Source organism: Amyelois transitella, chromosome 19 (genome assembly GCF_032362555.1).
Source record: "Amyelois transitella isolate CPQ chromosome 19, ilAmyTran1.1, whole genome shotgun sequence".
NCBI lineage: Eukaryota > Metazoa > Arthropoda > Insecta > Lepidoptera > Pyralidae > Amyelois > Amyelois transitella.
Genome location: NC_083522.1, coordinates 2098169 through 2109143, shown reverse-complemented (window position 1 = coordinate 2109143; position 10975 = coordinate 2098169). Strand labels below are relative to the sequence as shown.

Below are 10975 nucleotides of genomic sequence, written 5' to 3'. Positions count from 1 at the left end.
GAAGAAAACAATGTTTAATTTTATTCTTCTTTGCTAAGTACGCTGCGACACTAGTTTAATTGTGCTTCAGAATTGATGGTATGTAGTATGTTAGATTATGTTGAACTTAAATAATGTACGTATTTATGTCATAAATATCTTGTTTCACGATTTTAAAAATCTTTAAATTATTAATTAGTTTCTTATATATTCTAGTATTTTTGTTATATAAATCTTTTTGCTATTTTCTTTTCCTTGTGGTCGGTACATAAATATATAAATAAAAAATAACATACACTAAAATACAAATTATGACTTTGCCATTTTACCAGCTTTAAAACTTGTAAAATAATCCAAATATTTATATTGCTTGTAAAGAAAATACGAAATTTAAAAATATTTTTCGAACAGATTCTATTAATGCAATGCGATTTTTATTTTTAAATTAAAAAAAGAAAGGTCATTCAACAAAGATATTCATTAACTTACATGGCACCTAGCACTGAAAACAATTTTTATAAAAAGAATTTTCACATTTATTTTTAACTGGTGTTCCATTCAGCCAGTGCGCATTTTCAGTACCAGCGGACTTGCATTCAACACACTGTAGAGATGCGAAAATAACATTGAATAACTGCAAAACTCTTTCAGGAAGGACGGCCCGACTTTTTGTTTTTATTTTAGTTATGTCGATAGCCAGTTTTTGGATTTTTGAAAAACGAACATTAGTATTGTCGGTTCATTGCGTGGTAGATTTTCTTGCTGCCAAGAATAGAATTATAAGACTTTGAAAAATTAGATGCTAATAAAACCGCTCTTTGCCATTACTTGTGTTAACAATACGCCCATACATTTTGGGTATTCGTTATAACTAACAAAATCTGGAAATTTGGCATAAAGGTTCTAAACTCAATTTCCACGAAAAAACTTTCAACAAAATGAATCACATGAAAAAATGATCAACAAATGAATATTTCTAAGTAGAGTATGGGTGCACCAAGACAGGATTCGAAATTCCCGCGGGAACGAAAATTTCCTCGTTTCACACGAGCAGAACCGCGGTCGAAGTCTAGTTTTAATTAACATCCTTATACAAATAACTGGAAACGTTGCTATAAACATTCAACAAGTTTACGACAGTTGCAACCATTAAGACTATTTAGAATTTATTCAAATAAGTGTTGCGAAGATACTAAACGTGTATTTTATGAGTTTGTTTATGATACTTCGCTTGTAAGCAGTATGCTCTGAGGAATTTAATTCTTTGTATGAGCGTTTTCATTTTTAAATTGAGTGAGTATGATATGAGTGATTTATTATTTTATTATTTAATAAAACAAAATTTCCATGATTAATATTTATCTGAATGCAGCTACTTTCGTGACTTTTACCCAAATAAAAATAATCTCTTGCGCTGCGATCTAGAGATTTGAAACTTGGCATACACATATATTCTTTATATGGAATATGGGTGTACTAAGAGATTTCTGGAAATTCTCAGAGGATCAAAAATAAACGGGATTTTTCGCAAACGCGAGCGAAATGACTACATGACGTGTTGTGCCGTGTGTCCCGGTAGTTTAGAAAAGGACCGCTCCATATCATCCCCACAGATGTCGTAAAAGGCGTCTAAGGGAAATGCGAATAAACTTGGAATTCTTACTGTAGGCGATGCTAGCAACCTGTCTCTATTTGAATCTCAATTCAATCATTAAGCCATACAGCTGAACGTGGCCTTTCACTGTTTTCAGGACTGTTGGCTCTATCTACCCCGCAAGGAAAAAAGACGTGTTCTCCATCCCTTATATACATGTGATAACAAGTATGTATTTTAGGTATGTATGCGAGCGAAGCGATGGATATGTGTGTATTAAATTAACTTAATCTTTTCCGGTATAGAAAATGTGTCACCATGAAAACGCATTTTGTAAGTCAATAGAACCCATATGATATGGTAGGTATTTACGTATATACAGACATGTCACGATCCCGACTACTACTAGTACACGTGTTGTGTTGAATTCTAAATAGGTATGGACAACCCTAACATGCCCACGTGATCCAAAGTAAAACTTTTAAATAGTTTTGGGACTTAAAGTAGTCACATTAAGTTTTGTTTGTTCATTAGACTTTATTTCGCTAAGAAGCGTTATTTTTATGCTTTTAAACAGATGATCCTTCCTTTTATTGTAATCTAAAAAATATTGTTAATATTGAATTTGTAATGAAAAATTCTCTTCGAATCAAAAATTCAAATATTTCTCTCATATACGCTTAGAATACATTTGGTAAGAAAAATACATACAAACATAAATATAGTCACGTTTATTACTTGTACGACTTGGAAGACAGAGCCAACAGTCTTGAAACGTCTGAAAGACCACGTTCAACTGTATGGCTTTATGATGAAATTGAGATGAAAAGAGTGATAGGTTACTAGCCCATCGCCTACAAGAGGAATCCTTAGTTTATAAGCCTATCACTTAGTCGCCTGTTACGACATCCATGAGTAAGATATGGAGTATTTCTATTTTAAAGTGCTGGAATCCACACGGCAAGAAAATTATGGGGAAAATAAATGGAAAGGGCAAAAAGGATTAGTTTAATAAAAACTATCATGAAAAGAAGATCCTTAACATCTTGCACCTGCATCATAAAACTAGAATTTTAAATTATAATTCAGCGACAGTTTCTCAAAAATATTTCCTGCTCGTGACCTCAAAGGAAGCACTCCGTAAAGCAAACGTATACTGAACGTGTGCCCGGGTTCTAAGCCAGGGGTGCCAAACGAGTTTGTTCGGCGGCCATCTTGGATCGATTTTCATAAGTGAAAGAAAAAAAGATTACGGTTCATCTATTTGTAAACTACAAGTGCAAAGACAGACACATGATATATTTTTATCATTTTTTGTCGCAAGTTAAATATATAAATAATTATACTTAACCTAAGGTCATTCTAGCACTAACACCATTGTTCTTAAAAAGTTGTTTTAAATGAAGACACCTTCAAAGTATCTCTACCAAAAAATTTGAATTTGAAATTGTAATTCAGCGACAAGTTTCTCAAAAATATTTTCTGCTCGTGACCTCAAAGGAAGCACTCTATAAAGCAAACATATATATAAACAAATGTTCCCGGATTCTAAGTCAGGGGTGCCAACCTAAAGGCTTTTGTATTTGGGATTCTTCTTGTAGGCGATGGGGTAGCAACCTGTCACTATTTGAATCTCAATTCTATCATTAAGCCATGCAGCTGAACGTGACCCTTCAGTCTTGTCAAGACTGGCTCTGTCTTCCCCGCAAGGGTTTAAGACGTGATTGATTAAATGTACGTAATGTTCGTATCAAAAGAAGCACTGCAAATAAAATGTATACCCGGGTTCTAAGCCAGGGGTGCCAACCGAATTTGTTCGGTTTATCCGAAGTGGAAGCCTTTCATCCAGGATTTGTCCTAGTTTCGTGTGTTTTGTTGCAAGTTTCTCACGTGTTTATTTTTTAATCCAGAATTGGATCCTTTCGACTTAAAAATCGTATAGAATGGAATAGAATAGATTTATTTTCAAAATTGGATACATGGTATCACTTATTGACGTCACATCACTTAAATCTGATTATAACTACTACCGCTTCCAAACCGCATGTGTAGAAGAAGCGGTGGAACAAACTACACTTCAGCATTTTCACATATTTGTATGAATTTCTGTAATTTATTATAATATTAATGTACGCAGTAGAGCCAATAGTCTCGAAAAAACTGAAGTTCAGCTATAAAGCTTAATGAATGATGGAATCGAGATTCTAACCCATATTGTTGCTAGACCATCGTCTTAAAGCATATAATGTGTAATCCCGTCTGTATCCCCTGCAGGATAGACTGAGCCAATAGTCATCAAAAGAGTGAAAGGCCACGTTCAGCTGCTTGGCTTAATGATAGAATTGAGATTCAAATAGTGGCAGGTTGCTAGCCCATCGCTTAAAAGAGGAATCCCAAGTATATAAGTCTTTTCCTAACTATCTATCTACAAAGAAGGATTCTATGTTTATTATCTCTAAGTCAATATGGAAAAGAGATGGTGTGTCACTATTCGAAAATGTCAGGAACCACACGGCAACTTAATAATACTATATAGTTTGTTTTATTACACAAAGTTTATGCTGTTTAAACCAACAACCCTATTTTATACAAGAAGGTGACTTATCGTACCGCCAAATATTTGCTTTGAGAAACACGTACTTGAAGTGGTCAGTGGATATATGGAAATTTTAGATTTGAATATTATTTTAAGTGTAAAACAATGTATCCCACAATAATACATAGTGAATATTAGTTTTAAGGTCAAATTGTTGACTGGTAGATAATGCCTCTAGCATTATTGTGTTATATTTATACATTTATACATATGTATTATGTTTAAATAAATACTGCCGTGTGGTTTCCAGTACCAACAGAAAAATAATTTTCTCACTCAATTCACTCCTTCCCTTGGATGTCGTAAAATGCGACTAAGGAATAGGCTTATAAATTTAAGATTCTGCTTTTAAGCCATGGAATAGTAACCTGTCACTATTTGAATCTCAATTCTATCATTAATTTTGTCGCTCATCCATTGAACATACGACACAAGCCATATGTTAATCCCAAACAAATCGTCTCCTGAAATACTTAAGACATCAAGCTCTTCAAAGATTGTGTAGACAATAAAAAATGGTGAAGTGAACACCGACGTTTATTCAACATTGCTGGACTTTGTATTGTGAATGTGCGTATGTTGTGTTCTTAGTGGCTAGCATAATTTAATTAAAACGTTAATAGGCTAGAGCTTTAGGATCTACATAACTATTTTGAAATCATTCATTCATTCATATAATCAATCCCTTGCAGGGTAGACAGAGCCTTAACTCCTATAACCGTATATAGTTTAGTGGACGCGTAAGCAACCTTTGACGACATCTACAGGGAATCTCAATTTAATGGAGTTTTGACTATGGGAATGTCTCTATTCCCTTATCACCTCAAACAACAACTACAAGATAAATACGGAGTATTATAATAACTCTTTACATCACTACTTCGAGGAGTTTCTGGAATTTATGTTTACGACTATGTTTACTAATTTATGTTTAGCTTCACAAGGCGCTCAGTAACCGTCTGAGGGAGGCAACAGGTGACCCTCGCGCGGGCAGCTTTCTTGCGCAGCGTATTGCTATTGCAATACAGCATGGGAATGCGGCCTGCGTGATGGAAACCTTTCCTAGGGGCCAAAATTTGAATAATAATGTTTTTACGACTTGTTCTATCCAGCGATAAAGAATATAGGGCGTTGGTGGTGGGCAATGGGCGGAAATTGCGAACTACGTCGATCTCACGGATGGCGAGAGACAAGGACAAATAATACGAATATCCGGATATTGTAAGGGTTTGTTCGTTCGATTATTTTCCATGTGAACATACTTATTTATTTATTTAATTCACATAACAGAATATATCTAAGTACATATTAATTAGATGAAAAAGAAATAGTAGAAACAGATCAGAAATTATCGAGTCGTAATTCGATTGTATTAAATGCAAAAAAATATAAATATGATATGTGTCTGTCGGCGTTCGTAGTAGAAAGATTTTGTCGTTGAACAACTCATAAACGAACCATTCTGTCGGCTGCTCATCCGGCACAGAAACATTTGTCGAAGTTAAGTTTCAGACTCGTCTAAGAACCAAGATGAAAATATTGATCTTGCATACCTAATAGAAAGCAAAAATAATTTTTCAATTCGAACCAGTAGTTCCTGAGATTATCGCGTTCAAACAAATAAACTCTTCAGCTTTATAATATTAGTATACTTAGATAATACTGTTTTATTTAAAAAGGCTGTTAAGCTGTGGGAGTGATTATGAAAGCGGGCCGGCACCAAATAATAATATTATTTAACGACTAATCAAATTATTTCAACCTTTTAGTTTTTACATCTCTCTCATAACAAAATATTGGGTCGTTAAATATTGTTTTTGCTTGGCTTAATTAAACAAAAGGTGTAACATCCACAGTGTCTATTTAAGTTCGTAACAGTTCTAAGTTAATAGCTGATTGGAATTAGGGTTGAATAATTATACATTTAAATAGGCGTTAACATTTTTTCGCTCTTGAGACGTAAAGAACTTTCCGGGTTAGTTTATTTAAAATTGAAAATATAGGTTTGAAAAATATATTCTCATAAAAAGATTACAATAAATCCTACTTACATGAGAAAATAATTTACTAATATGCTTAAACTAAGATGCAGTCAACGTAATAACAATTTTCACATGGGGCTAATAAAAGAAACAGAAAAAAAAAACCATTATCCAGGTAGACTAGAGGTGTGGTAATGTTACGGAGCGGGTCGGAATTTGGTTTAAAAAAAATAACTATTTAATTAAACTAGGAAAGAAAGTATGTGATGAAGATGAAGAAAATTAGTGATTGCCCGACGGAAGTCCAATCCAAACTGAAAGTAATACAATTAAAATATCTGCGCTTCGGTGTCCTATCGCATTGACGTCAATGGAATAGGAAACTCAGCAGTTTTATTTTATATCATGTTATTTTCGATATAACCTTATTCAGTCAAGTGGACGAGTTATATTACTCAAAAGTAGCCGCGGGTGTAACAATAACAATGTTCAGACTATACTAACAAGTTTTATAAATTTGTTACTTCAAGTGTATATAATTTTTTACTGCTTTTATTGTAAGGGTGTAAAAACTAACCACTTCAAATATAACGCTAATAAAATGGAACAGAAACCTAACAAGAAAAATTTCATTATTTATTAAACTAAGGAACATAGTTACCTATTCAATCATTTCTTTTGTAATTTAATAAGGGTTTAAAAACTAACCACTCAGAAAGCGACAGTGTCCCACTCTCCCCTGAGGGAGCGAACGATCATCGAGGGCTGATGGTCAGCGACCACCGCCCGCCTCACGCTCAGGACACCGCGCCACGTCTCCTCATCATGGTTAGTGAGGCCCCGCGTATTGCGAGCGTCTATGCGAAGAGCTTACTATAGAAATGATCCTATGAAGTAAGGTCTTGCCGTGACTCTACAACTGCGGTAACGTGGTTCTGAGCGAAGAAATCTCCATAGCGCGCAGTAGGTAACGAGTAAACAAAGCAGCGCCATCTATTGTTAGCATTTGGCAACTGTCTGACAAGGATATTTCCGGCATAGTGTATGCGCACTCCACAGACTGCCTACGGAATGTGAGTCATAGTAAAGACAATTACAGCGCGTAATTACTTAAAATGTTGTGAGTGATGTAACGCGTCTTATCATGATTTTTAATCCATAGTATGAGATAACAGACTCTACTTTAACGTCATCATTCACATCCTTATCCGTTATGGGGTTGACAGAGTCAACATTCCCGAAAATACTGATAGATAGTTTGATGATGAAATTGAGCGAGGAAAATCTTTAACATACTGAAACGCGACAAGTTCTAAAACAAAGGTCTTCATTGTTTTGTTATTTGTTGTTTCTTTTATATTTGCAATAAATAGTTTACAAAGAAACATATAAACAAAAGATGTACCTAGCATTAAACCCCTAAATTATGTCACACTACCTATCTCTATGATTCATCCCTTTTCTTTCTTTTTTTATTTTTTAAGAAAAGTTTTAGTGAATATCTTTTAAAACTGAAATGTTGTATTATAAAAATGGATATTAAGGTGTACTGGTAAGACACCAATGCATCATATATCACCTGAGTAAGTCAGGGTGCAATAAATTTAAATAATAACCAAATAACTTTTCGCTTACTGTTTTTATCAAAACTACGAATAAATTATCTTACATCGTAGATTGATATATGAAAGTTGCTCGTCAGGTCATTACAGATCGATGCTTTTAGTAGATTATTTCACTCGATCACTGAACGACATTGTCTTCCCCTGACAGATAATCCATCTATCCTAATTCGTTCACATACGAAAGTAGACCGTATGCCATCGATTCAGAGTAATTAATTAATATTGAAGAAGATTTTGTTGCAAGCAAGCGCTTCAGCGTAGAATTATCAAAATTAAAAGTACGGGAATCTGTGTTTTTTTTTTAACATTATATTAATAAATTTATCCAAACGAAGGCTTTATAAAAATATTAAATATAAATAAAGAAATTTTTTTACGAAGTCACAAGGTGAGCGAAAAAACAACACATAATTAATATAATATATTTATACTATATTATGAATGAATTCATGTTTTTTTTTTTTTCTCCTTTTTAAGTACTAAGAGCTAATTAATTTTTATGTGCATGCTGTGTTCACTCTTAGAAAGTTGTACAATTTACATGTTTTCAAAATATCTATTTTACTATGTTTGTAATGATTGTAACAACTAGTTTGTGAACCAAATAAAAAAAAAAAAAAAAAAAAAAAAAAAAATTATTTTTATAATTATTTAATATTTTTTTGTATACTTACGTGTCACTAATTGAATCTCAATTTTATTATGAAGCCATAAAAATGCAAATTGTACACGCACGTGGCATAATTCATCATCGTCATGACAAGATAGAAACCATCACAAAAATAAAATATCTACAAATAAGTTCTATTATGTCATAGTGACGTTGCGCGTGCGCCGTATTTCTGCCAGGCTTAAAATACTGAGAGTCACCAAAAATATTCACTAGATGGCGCTGTTCTGTTTACTCGGGTTCTAGTATGCGCTATACTGATTTTTTCGCCCAGAATGACCACCCGGGCGTGATCGTTTACTGGCAAGACCTTACTTCATAGGATCATTTCTATAGTAAGCTCTTCGCATAGACGCTCGCAATACGCGGGGCCTCACTAACCATGATGAGGAGACGTGGCGCGGTGTCCTGAGCGTGAGGCGGGCGGTGGTCGCTGACCATCAGCCCTCGATGATCGTTCGCTCCCCCAGGGGAGAGTGGGACACTGTCGCTTTCTGAGTGGTTAGTTTTTAAACCCTTATTAAATATTAAATTAAATTAAATTCAAAAAACATAGGTTCGTTTGTAATTTCATTTAGTTTTAGTTTAGTATCATAAGTAATTTTTTATCGTCTAATTAATTAAATTAATTTACCCCAAATCAAAGGAATAAAAAATTATGAAGTTGAAGTAACAAATGTTAGTATAGTGTGAATAAACTGCGTTACAAATGAAAAAAAAATTAAGTACCCGCTTTGAAATGTCCTGTTTTCCTATTTATTCCTATCGTTTAGTAAGAATACATACATATTTTCTTTCCACGACGTCTCATTTTTTTCCGTGAGGATATAACAAATTATGCTAAAAATTTAAATATTCAAACATAATTTAAAGAAATCTAATAAAATGTACCAGATTTTTTTAATTAATCGAGTTTATTTTTTAATCATTTTGGTATAATAAATACAAGAAAAATCAATGCATATAATTTAAACCCAGAATACCTTCAAATTTTAACTTTTTCTTTTGTGTTTTGAAGGATCTTCTCGTTTTAGACGCCAACAGTAATCGCCTAGCATAGTTGTGTCCCAACGGCCTTGAAATCGTTCTTCAAGCTTCTTTATATCTTGGTGGAACCTCTCGCCCTGCTCATCACTGACAGCACCAAGATTAGATGGAAAAAAGGAAAAGTGGGAATGAAGAAAGTGAATTTTCAACGACATTCTACAACCCAACTTATCGTATGCTTTTAACATGTTGTTAACTAGCTGTTCCGCATTTTCGGCTCTATGGTTCCCTAGAAACTCTTTTACAACTGCTTTCAGTGACAACCAGGCATCGAGTTCCTTGTCAGTAAGCTTTTTGTCAAGGAGGTAATGGTGGAGGCATTTCTTCTCTGTGAGGTACTGGTTTCGACATTGAAGGAATGTCAGGATACTGAATGTTGTGCTTGATTTTCTTTGAAAAGCCACGTATGTCAGTCATGCAAAAGTAGCAATCATTAAAATGATTACTAGGTTCACGCCATAAAGCTGGTACGGCAAATGGCATTGACGTCTTGTTTCCATTTAACCAAGATATGAGAGTAGTATAGCACGAAACACAAAAAAATTGAGGTATCCATGGTTTATCTTGATTAATAGCACGTTTAAAATAAAGTAAATATGCACTTCTAACTTTTTCGGCAACATTTTTTGTTTGTGATTTCACAATGTACTGTCCACACACGTAATAAAACTTATTTGGTTCATTTTTGCAGTTGCGACGGCCACTTAGTTCAGTATTCATGTTGGATTTTTAAATAAATATGTTTAAGAGATATCGAGGTTATCGAATAGAAACGATTTATGAATAAACCAAACAATAAAAAAGTATAATACACCGAAAACCTCAACTGTTTCTTATACGCCTAAGGTGAGGGTAGTTAAAATAATGATTGACATGTACCTCGAAAACTAGACGTGATGGATACCACATATTTTTGGAACATTTTATCTGTGACTCATTACCTATTCATTCCAGCTATCAGTTTAACGGGTACCAAAATCGTGTAACGCAGTGATATCATTGTTATAACCGTCGCGGTTACTTCTTTTTAATCCTATTTCAATAATTTTATGTGAATCCTACACAGTACTGGTATGCTCCTATATTAATTTGTGTCATAGTTCAAAAAGAAGGGTGTTAAAGCTACTGTCACACTTAACATGTATAAATAGCTGAAAAATTTACAATGTCAATATAAACTAAATTTGTCTTGTTTATAAGCAGTCTAATCAATATAAACAAGTAGCTATAATATTAATAACAATTCATGACTGACCCAATTAGGCGTCGACTAAAACGCATTAATCGCAGAACAATGTCCCTAAACAGTCATCATAAGTGCCCAAATATATCAAAGTTCATAAATATAGGGCTCCCAATAATGAACCCTTTATGAATAATTCATTAATTGTGTTTTAATTGATGGGATGTGGACGTGACAATATTAATGAGGTCCTTTGAAGGGGTAGTAAAATAATTGATAATTTTGATTTGGACCTGCTG

The 10975-nt window shown here is 33.8% G+C and overlaps 2 non-coding genes across 2 annotated transcripts; one reads left to right on the top strand and one right to left on the bottom strand.

Annotated features, from left to right (window-relative positions):
- Positions 1-6857: 6857 nt before the first annotated feature.
- On the bottom strand, positions 6858-7055 carry LOC132902909 (small nucleolar RNA U3). The gene has a single exon (XR_009657282.1). It is a non-coding gene; the product is annotated as a small nucleolar RNA U3 (small nucleolar RNA).
- A 1696-nt stretch (positions 7056-8751) lies between these two features.
- LOC132902903 (small nucleolar RNA U3) lies at positions 8752-8949 on the top strand. The gene has a single exon (XR_009657276.1). It is a non-coding gene; the product is annotated as a small nucleolar RNA U3 (small nucleolar RNA).
- The last annotated feature ends 2026 nt before the right edge of the window (positions 8950-10975 follow it).